Raw genomic sequence first — 10,000 nt, forward strand, 5'->3', positions numbered from 1 at the left:
AAGTCTGCATGCGGCCCTTTTAGTTAGATTGAAACAGTTCGCGATTATTGACTGCATTAAAAATGTGGCCGCAGTTTTTCCTGTATACTGAATGGTAGGGTTGCGGGGATGATCTAGCATGATATATAAATAGAATGATGCAGATTGTCCATTTGGAGTATAACCGCTTTCCAGGTCCAATATATGAGTACTTCCGAATCGATCAGTTTTTCATTGGCTTCAATCGCATGCGATTTCAAAACTCCAACATTGAGAGTTTCATGCATAGTGGGGCATAACTGAAACATACATTTTGACTCCTGGTGATACAGTACCAAACTGGGGTAAGGATTAATGCGGTCCGACATTGATCAATAAATGCAACGAGTCGAGACCAACAAACCCTGATGAAAGATTTGTTTAAAGAACAATTGATTATAAGATGGGGGAGAAATTGAATATAAAACCTCTAAATATCAAACCAGTTTATAAAGTTGAATTACCCATCGTCAGGAACAATTTGTGAGCCGACATTTCGAGCACAAGCCCTCCGTCAGAGCAAGTTGACTTATAGTCTTTAATTGTGTTGTGTCATGTCGATGAATTATTTAGTCCGTACAAAAATCACAGTCGATAGTTATATAGTAAGTACTGGACTTCAGTAATCGGTGATTCTTGCCAGCAAAGGTACCACATTTCTCTCTTTTTAACAGGGTTTCAGCCCCTCAGCGTCGTTGACAGCGGCACCACGGCTAACAGAGCCTTCTTTCATCTCTAGGTTCCCAACGTAGCATCTTTTGAGCAGTGCTTTGGGTGTCTCCAGTCATGTTTGACACACCACCGTGACATCTTTAGGGAAGCTGCATCGCGTCCAGTTCCTAGGGCACTCAGGCTAGATTTGCAAATTAATAGTCCAGTCCCTCTTTGGGCCGAATTACTCGAAGCTAAGTTCGCACTAAGCTGCGTTAAATATCATAACAACCTATAGGTCTTGGTACTACTTAACCAATAGTCTGCTGGTTGTAAAACAGCAATTGTTACAAATAATATTACACAGCTCCTAAAGATGCAACTTATAAATACTACTAAGTAGAACCTTCCTCTCTTTACTTTGATTACAGCAATCATATATATCCTCACGTAAGGCAAAGTTTTTAAAGGAGAAACTGTATGTGAAGGAAATTTGAAGTGTTAATATTTTAGGTCAGCGCAATTATGAATGTGACTTAAGCTTCAAAGAAGAAATATGATCGTACTGCACTCATCAAAGCAACAATTTGAAATTACAGTACCAAATTATATTGGACGTTTTTACTTTGTGGGCATAGTTGGTGATGAAAAAAAATATATATATTACTGTCACTTGGTCCCGCGGAGATCTCAACCAACCTTCCATTAAAGAACGCTCAAAAATAACAACATCAAGCAAACAGTGCGAAACATTTGGAATAATCTCGCGGATTATTCAGCCACAGACTTCACATAAAAATTAAGGTTCGAGACGGAAATCAGTGTAAGGAAAGTTGCACCTGTTGACTTTGCTGAATCACTCCTGAAAAAATTACAATTACATAGTTCATTGCTTTTATTTTAATATCAAGTTCTCCTGTAAATATTGATCTCTGCACAACATTCAATTAAAACCTCTCGAAATTTCTGTATTTTCTGACGAGTAAAACAAAATGGGTATTTAGCATGATTCTTTTCAAAAATTAATCGGACTGCAAAAGTCCATCCACTGTCAAATAATGTTCTCAACTCCGTGACGGTTTCAAAAGAGTTGTATTCAGCGGAAGCCTATGACAATTGATGCCGGTTTCCTTCTCGCGTTCTGGAACATTATTGAAGAGTAAAAAGTCAGTAGTTTTAGTAGTTTCCAATACGATCCCTTTTTGGCTTTAGCAAACGACGTGTATTTGTTATCATCATAAAAAGTCATTTATTTACTTATAAATTTATTTGTTTATTTTTCCATATTATGATACAACAACTAGAATGATTAATTTTAGGAAGAGGGAAGAAAAATGACAGGAAAGGCGGCAGGGTCTCGGGTCTAAAAGAAGATAAAACCTCCTCAGTAACATGACCGAGCGTACATGATCAAAAACTTAAAACAACAAGCGGCTACAAACATAATGATAAAGGGCATGTTACTTTTGACTTGACGTTTCGTATGAGTTTTACATTGGTAAAACGAAACGTCGCTTACGTGACGGTAAAAAAGATCATTTCAAATGGGATCAGTCAAAAGTCCGCGATTGCAGATCACGCGGTAAAAACAGGTCACAACATAAAATGGGACCATTTCCAAGTTTTAATCTTTTAAAAGAGAAACAGAACAATAATTAACAAACAAAAACGGATCATCATCAGCTTTAAAAAAATGGACGGTAAATCAAGCGAGCAGTTTTCATTTGATCAGCCAACAATGCTGTGAGTAATCGACAGGTTGACGATACTGATGAACCAGAGGTTCCCAGATGATATATTAATAGATTGTTGAAAAGACACCGCAATATTATCAAAGCCAACGGCCTTGCCTGATATTGAAAAGTTTGAGCAATATCAATAATCTCATCCTGTGCCATCGGCAGTAGCGGATCAGCTAAGAAGGTAGATTGAGAGATGATGTGATGAGAAAGACTTCATGTCCCTTGCTATATTTGGGCCGATAAAGGAGAAATATTATAGAAACTATCAGGGATCTCAACTGGATCTGTAATTTCATTACCATCAGAATTAAAACTGAATTTCGTTTAGGCCTATATTTTTTCTGGTTTAAGACTTCGCGTATGGTCAATACTGAAAAAAACACTAGGCTCAATTTGATTGCTGCATAATCGGCATCACCAGCGTTCTTTACGAATATCTGGATTGAGCCCAACAAAGCAGGTGTCGTTTCTTTCCACGAAAATTTTTTCCTCTGATAACAAAGTAACTGCAATATCTTACAATTAAAGAGGAAGGCAAAGGAAAGCCGAAACCCCGGCGGTGTTGGACTGTCTTGATCGAGTCTTGAACTTTGCGTTTTTTTACTTCTGTCAACCGACTTAGAAATAGTCCTTTCACTGTACCTTGTTATCAAAAGTTGGTGAAACGCATGAGGTCAGAATTCTATACTTAAATATTTTCACCTTGAACCGACCTTTAATCGCCGGTTATTTCTTTTTGAAACAAGTTGAATTAGTTTCGATTCAGCAGCGTTCACTATAGTCTCACAGGACAACGTCACGAACAAAGTATGTACAGCCGGTGACATTGCATTTTTCAAGTGACACCGCGCTATGTGTTTCTGCTCTTTCTTTTTTTATATCTTTTAACAATCCTATCTTTTTAAGGTTTTCCTAAACGGTTCTGAAGTCTTACTACTCCCACGTTTCCATTGTTGCATAAGCGATTTTTCGTTTTTCAACCACACTCAGCTCCTGCCTAGCTCTATTTTCCCATTTTCCCAATACAGAAATTAATGTGCGCCTATCTACAAAATTGTTTATTGATTCTGCGCACCGAAATACCTTAACAATCTTCTAAAACATAACTGTCTCAAGATATAATAATCGGCGGTCTGTGTTACCTCAAATTAATTTAAAAGATACGTAATTCCTGGACACGACTCAGGGATGCTTCGCGTTAACTTACTTTTGCCTCGTTCAAAGTCCAACTAATCTACGAGACAGCAAGCGCCAAATGTGCACGATAAAACAAGAATTTAGATAGAGTGCAGGGTCGAGCGTTCTTATGTCATCGAAATAACGAATAAAATTCAACGAAACAACGTTAAACAAACTTTTTAGGGGGCGTGGGGGTTGATCTCCGACGCTGTGTGTATGTGTTTAGAGTGTGGAATGCAATGGTGAAGGCCATACTCTTTCACGATACTCGATGCCTTAGCACAGTTAAATATATTGCACCAAGATCAGTAGGAATTTCAATTGAAAACGGGAGGAAATAAAGTAAAGGGGAGCTTTTATTTGCTTTGATTATGATAGGGATTTCGCTTGCGCAGATGATAACTCTGCAGTGCGAAAGCGTAGAAACTAGCAAAAACGACGCGCTCGAAGCACGGAGACGTATAATTTAGTTCATGCAGTCGTGAGACTATCGATCACTTTTCGCCACCTTACAGGAAATAGGTCAAACGTAGTCGAAAGATTGACAAGTTTTACATTGCTTTCAATGAACTTTTTATGTAAACAAGCTTGTTAACTAACAACAAACTTGAATAAGCAAACATCACAAACAATTTATTATCGCAAACAAGACGATACACTGAGTAATAATTGGCATCGTTCAATTCGAGGAGTCCATATTGATGCGGTGAACAATTAATGAACAAATAACGATTGTAACTGAAATCGCAAGTCATGCGTTTATCGCACTCGATTGACCACGATACTTCACTGAAGCATGCATGGTTGACTTGAAGCGTGATGATAAAATATCATGAACCGGCGTTAAGTTATATCAATGGTGTACACAACACCAACAGTGTAGTTACTTTATCACAAAGAAGTATCGTCAAAGAAATTAGTTAAAGGTTGAAACTGATCAGCATCATCTCCAAAACTTGATTAAGCACACCTCAAGAAAAAACAAACAAAACAGCAATGTACGCTTGATAAATTTGGTGGTTTTGCGACATCTGACTGTGCAATATATTAGGCGATACAGTAGATTGTATGGGCTGCTTATGTATATGATTGATAACGAAGTGTCTTCACACCCTGGTGGTTTTTTCGATCTGTGAGACCATATCATGAATAAAAACTAATAAAGAAAAATAAATAAAAAAACATATGTCGTAGCGCGAGTTGTTTCCCTGATATTTATTGATATAACTCATATGTCTTGGCATATGTGAAGTTTTTTTAGCTTCCCTAGTTTTAAGAAGTGAGTACGGAAAATGTGTTATTAAGTATTTTGCAATGAAGTGGTCACGCCTTCAGTTTTTCGGCCTCTCTGCCATTTCACATAGAAGGCAAAAGAAGCTTCGACTAACTCCAGCTATTCCGGTCGATGTCTGTCCCAATGATGCCCGTGTTAACTTCGAGAATCCCTGTTTCGCCGCTCAGTAAGTCAAGCGCGAGAAGAAGACAGGCACGAAAATTGGAATTTAGTTTCGCGCTGCCATTTTTTTGGCGTGCCGCCTTCTCCTCTGACTATTATAAGTGAACTTGGTGGCGAAAGAGGAACTGCTCGTAGTCTAATGCCTGTCAACCCGACGGAAGTTCACCTGAACGATTCACCGGTGACGTTGAACTCCTACAAGCTAGAAGTAGCGGGAGAAACTTGGTTTCAAACTTGAAAGAAAAAAAATTAAAATTGGCTCTTTGGGCACGTGATACCAGCGTATCACCGTAAGTATTTCGCAATGAAGTCGTCTCGCCTTCAGTTTTTCGGCCTTTTTGCCATTTCACAGAGAAAGCAAAAGAAACTTCGACTTCCAGTTCACCTCTATTCCACAGATGCTTGTCACGCTTGATTTCACTGTTTATCCTACCTTGATGACTGTTGGTTTCGCTGCAAGCATAGGTCCGTTTTCTTTTGCGTTTGTCTTGCTAACGAGTTCGGGAAAAGAGACTTCTGCCATGAGTCGAAACTCGCTGTGTTGAGCGTGCGCGGCGGTTACTTAACAATCGAATCCCCACATGATACTTCACATGTTGTCCGGGCTCACCGTAAGTGTTGGTGTCAGAGGATGACTAAGTCAACCGCAGATTACATCCCAAGGAAAAAAACATGAGAGTCCCTTTACCTTCATATATCACATCACTGTCAAGTGATCGTTATCAACTAGATAAAGGAAACACGCAAAGAGGAAAACTCTTTCAACCCGACGGAAGTTCACTCTCCGGCTTTAGGTACATGATAACGTGCGTGGAACATGCGATTGTTCATTTTACATTGTTCAGCAGATTTTCTGAAAAGGGAAGGAATGTGCCAAAAATTGCAAAATATACGCAGTCATTGTTTTTCTCATTAAATTGTATCTCTTCTTGACTTTTACGCCAAGGATCCGACGGTGTCCAACAGGGAGATAAAAGAGGGATTCGCAAAAATGTCAGGTCTCCAAAAGTATATTTTAAAGACTGCAATTTAAAAAATATCAATTAAAAAACACTGACATTGCATCACAACACGGAAATTTTAAACTATCCACAGATACAGATCTGAAAGGGTGAACGCTCTATAGAGTTGCAACCGTTGTGACAAATTAAGAAAAAAAATGTCATGGGCGGATTTCGCTCTTCGTGGACAAAGAGACCTCTGCTTCAGTTCTCTGTTTCATTTTTTCCGTGAGTAGTTGCGTCAATACTGGATAATACTATATGTCTAAGAGTGTATTAATGATCTTTGCGTGAATTATTACCAACGCCCAAAAGGGAAGTTATCTCCGCGTAAATTCCTGGACACACAATGCGGTGAAAAGAACAAAAGGACATCGATCTTGCGTCTCAGTTACACTTGCGTAACAAATAACTCTTTCGTCAGATTTCAGGGACTTCATAGCCTTCATTGAACTACTCCTATAAGTTATTTTGATTGCAATCGACAAAAATCAACTCCAGAAACAGAGTAGGAGCGAGCTTATATTTAGTACTTCTCCCACAAAAATTATTCACGAAAAGGTCAGTTAGTAAAACTAGTCATTGTTTCACAAAGTTTATTATCCGAAACTAAGACAAAGGAACTTAATCCTTATTTCGTCATTGAAAAAATAAACTAAATATTGCTTTTATAGATTCGGTGCCGCATTACGTGAGGTCGGTTGAAGTACAAAGCCAGAACTCTGAAGGGCAGATATCAGCCACAAGAACTTTGAACAAAACTTACTCATTAATTATTGACTTAAGTGGTTACCTCTCAAACATCCGATCGTATAAAAAGCTGGAACAGTGCTGGGTTTTTCGCAATAGCTCGCCTGCAGGGCCAGACAGATATAGCACACTTCAAGGATAACTCCTGTACCGCTGTCGAGCTACTACTTCAAGTTAAAACCGGTAAGTTATACCAAAAATATATGTAGTTTTCACTGTTACCGATGCACCGTTTTATAAATTTACTTGCTTGCGTTCCTTATGGCAGAAATTTATTAACTTACGAAAAATAACAGGTGGTGTACTACACTGACTTTTGAGTTTGCATTTTCGAGTAAGGTTCTTTTTTATGAAAATAATTGCAATGAAGCCGGTATTCGGCGTTTTCACTTTTCACAGTTTTTCGTCGCAAAATAAAGGCCCTTTTTTACCCCAAATAGTTTTCTTGTGAATAATGTAACGCACTGGTTTTCCGTGTTGTACACATTCTTTGTCCTGGCTATCCCTTTTATTGTACTAAGGCGTTCCTACAATTTGCCAACTGGAAGAACTCGGTAAATTGATAGCATAAAGTTGATTTACAGCCATCCTGACTCTCACGGTAAGCAGCAAGATAATTCTTGAGTTTGACGAAATGCCAGTGATGAAATAAATTCCCAGATCTATATAACATCGATTAAACCAAGTATTTCGTTGCCTCCCTGGTGTCTTATGGATGCATTTATCTCATGCTTAAAACTATACTAAACTCCATTTATGTCCTTGACGATTATTACAATGTTTTCTAGTTCTCTTAATTTTATTCGTCGTTTTGGTTCCGACGTTTGTTTGCTTGGAAACTCGATATCATAGGATATAGTATATAGTTATAGTATTTCCGAGCTACCGAGGAGTAGTGGCTCAGTTCGTTGATCGTCGGGCCTTTTTCGAGCGGCAAATCGCAGGTTGAAACCCCAATCGGACCGACATTCGGGGTCTTAAAGAATAACTCAGTAGAAAGTGCTGTCCTAGTAGTTTCAACTGAAAATGGTTAGAGGCTTTCACATCTTCTCTATGACCAAAAAATCAATCCTCCTTTCTCTTTGGATTTAAACTATGTTAACTGCAAGACTGCGGCTTGTACAATGATTGTTGCACCGTAAACAAAAAACGCACGCTTAGTGAAAAATTTGTTGTTAATTCTGGTCTCTTTTATTATAGAAACAGTACATTTCAGGAAGAATTGAAGTATGCTTTAACTACTTTTATTATATGACTAGTGTTTCTGGCAGATATAACACATGCTGTGATTGGCTAAGAGCAGCTAAGCGCCGGGGCATTATTCTCCCGTAATGCCCACGGGCCGATTACAGATTATGGAAATTAGTTTTTTCTTATTTGTTGCCATTCTGTTAGCCACACACACAAAAAAAACAACTTAATAACCTCGACCGTTCGGTCGTTACAGCAAAATCTCAAACCTTGGCCTAGCTGTATTAACCTCGCTGTCGCTCAGTCAATACGGCAATGCCTCAGTTTGAGATTTTGCTGTAACGACCTCACTCTCGGTTATTAAGTAGTTAGAATTCTTTTAGAATACTCACTGTAAACATCGGTAAATGAGATGTTGTATATTAAGGATCTAAAACCATCGCCAAACTCCAATCAGACTCACTGAAGGCAAAAATTTTCAATAGGCTGAACAATACGGACATCTCCCTAGAGGATTGTACGAACTTTGAATTTATTCATTTCTGACTCAAGTTTATTCTAACCTACCTTGAAAATGACGCAGGATGCGTCGAAACGTCGGTTTTTCATCACAACTTTTATTCTAAAACTATCGAAAGGTTCCTTAATTAAAAGACATCGTGATTTACAGGCCATTTCTTCAACGGGGATAGTTTTACTGCGCAGTGAAAAGCGTAAATATTACCATGGAAATTTCACTCTCCTGAACAGAACGGCGCCTTCTGCGAATGATCCCACAGCTTAGAGCCCGCCAAAACTTGCCTCTCAAAGCTTAAATGTTCACTTTCCTTCCGGTATACTTCGTTGTCCGTAAACTAATAAGGGCGTTGCAAAAATTGAAATTATTTTTTTAACTGGCCGGGTACTGGTGCCGATCGGATACTGGGCAACAGACTGTAGCCCAAGTTTTAAGCTTTGATTTCAAAAAGACACGTGTTTGTTTTAACTGGAATTTTCCTATTTACTGGTCCATCATTACTGACTTTAAAATCTTGAGAGAGCTGGATCGAGGAGAAAATGACATCAAAGAATCGGTACGCAAATGAATTAATTAACTGATGCAGAACGGGAATTTTGGGCTTTCAGATTTTTAAACTCGTGTTTTGAGAATATAATAGGCTACGTTTAAGCTGGTGAGTAAATGACGTCACTTTTCTCTAGATCCAACCCTCTGAGGTCCATTGAATCGGTCAGTTCTAAAGGTGAATAATGGCGGACCGTGAAATCCAAAACTTGCACTCAAAGTAAGCAGCCTTTGGATAAAATCGAAATGAGCTCAAAATTTTATCAGTCAGGTGTTAAGCAAACATATTTTCAAAATCTGAAGAAAAAAAGAAAGTGATTTTTTTAATCATAGTCACTGCGCACTTTAAAGAACCCACACAATCTTCGTGAAGAATAGTGGGAGGCCCTTGATGTTGTGTCTGTCCTCCTTTCACATTCATGTGGATTGGGTTGGGTTGGTGGGTGAGATCAAATAGAGACTCACAGGGATTGCCAGAGGCGCCTTTACAGGCTGACGTCCGCTCTCATCCCAAGGAGTTGCTTAGCAAAAAGGGGCTAGACCAACACCAGCCACCTTATTTGTCTTTTTTTTCTTTTGACATCCATCTATTCATATCTAATGAAAAATTTTCAGTCGAATAAAGTTGCGCCGGTTGTTCGAGTGAACAAACGTTTTCGAGATAAAGCCGACGTCATGCTGAATACATAAGCAAGACAGATAGATGTCTTAGAGTGCGAATGGATGAAGACGGTTTTGATCATAATTCTGCCATGTTTCAGCAATTACACAGTCGCGATGCATTTAAGTTTTTGTTTTCTTTGAATAATCTACCTGATTGTTTTCACAACAAAGTCGATGTAGCTAATTTTACGTCACATGCTCACCAAACCATTTTAACTAGGGAAGGAAGAGGGAACTTTATGAGTAAGTGTCTAGTCGTTCTAGCGCTGGAGCGGTAATTGGGGAC

The 10,000-nt window shown here is 38.7% G+C and overlaps 1 protein-coding gene across 1 annotated transcript in view; it reads left to right on the forward strand.

Annotated features, from left to right (window-relative positions):
- Positions 1–6,866: 6,866 nt before the first annotated feature.
- The window catches only part of LOC138045206 (peroxidasin-like), a 13,561-nt gene continuing 10,427 nt past the window's right edge, over positions 6,867–10,000 (forward strand). The window contains exon 1 of the mRNA XM_068891619.1: positions 6,867–6,980. The gene's annotated coding sequence lies outside the window, so the exon portion shown is untranslated. The remainder of the gene's footprint in view (positions 6,981–10,000) is intronic.

The sequence above is a fragment of the Montipora capricornis genome, chromosome 4 (assembly GCF_036669925.1).
Source record: "Montipora capricornis isolate CH-2021 chromosome 4, ASM3666992v2, whole genome shotgun sequence".
NCBI classification, from domain to species: domain Eukaryota; kingdom Metazoa; phylum Cnidaria; class Anthozoa; order Scleractinia; family Acroporidae; genus Montipora; species Montipora capricornis.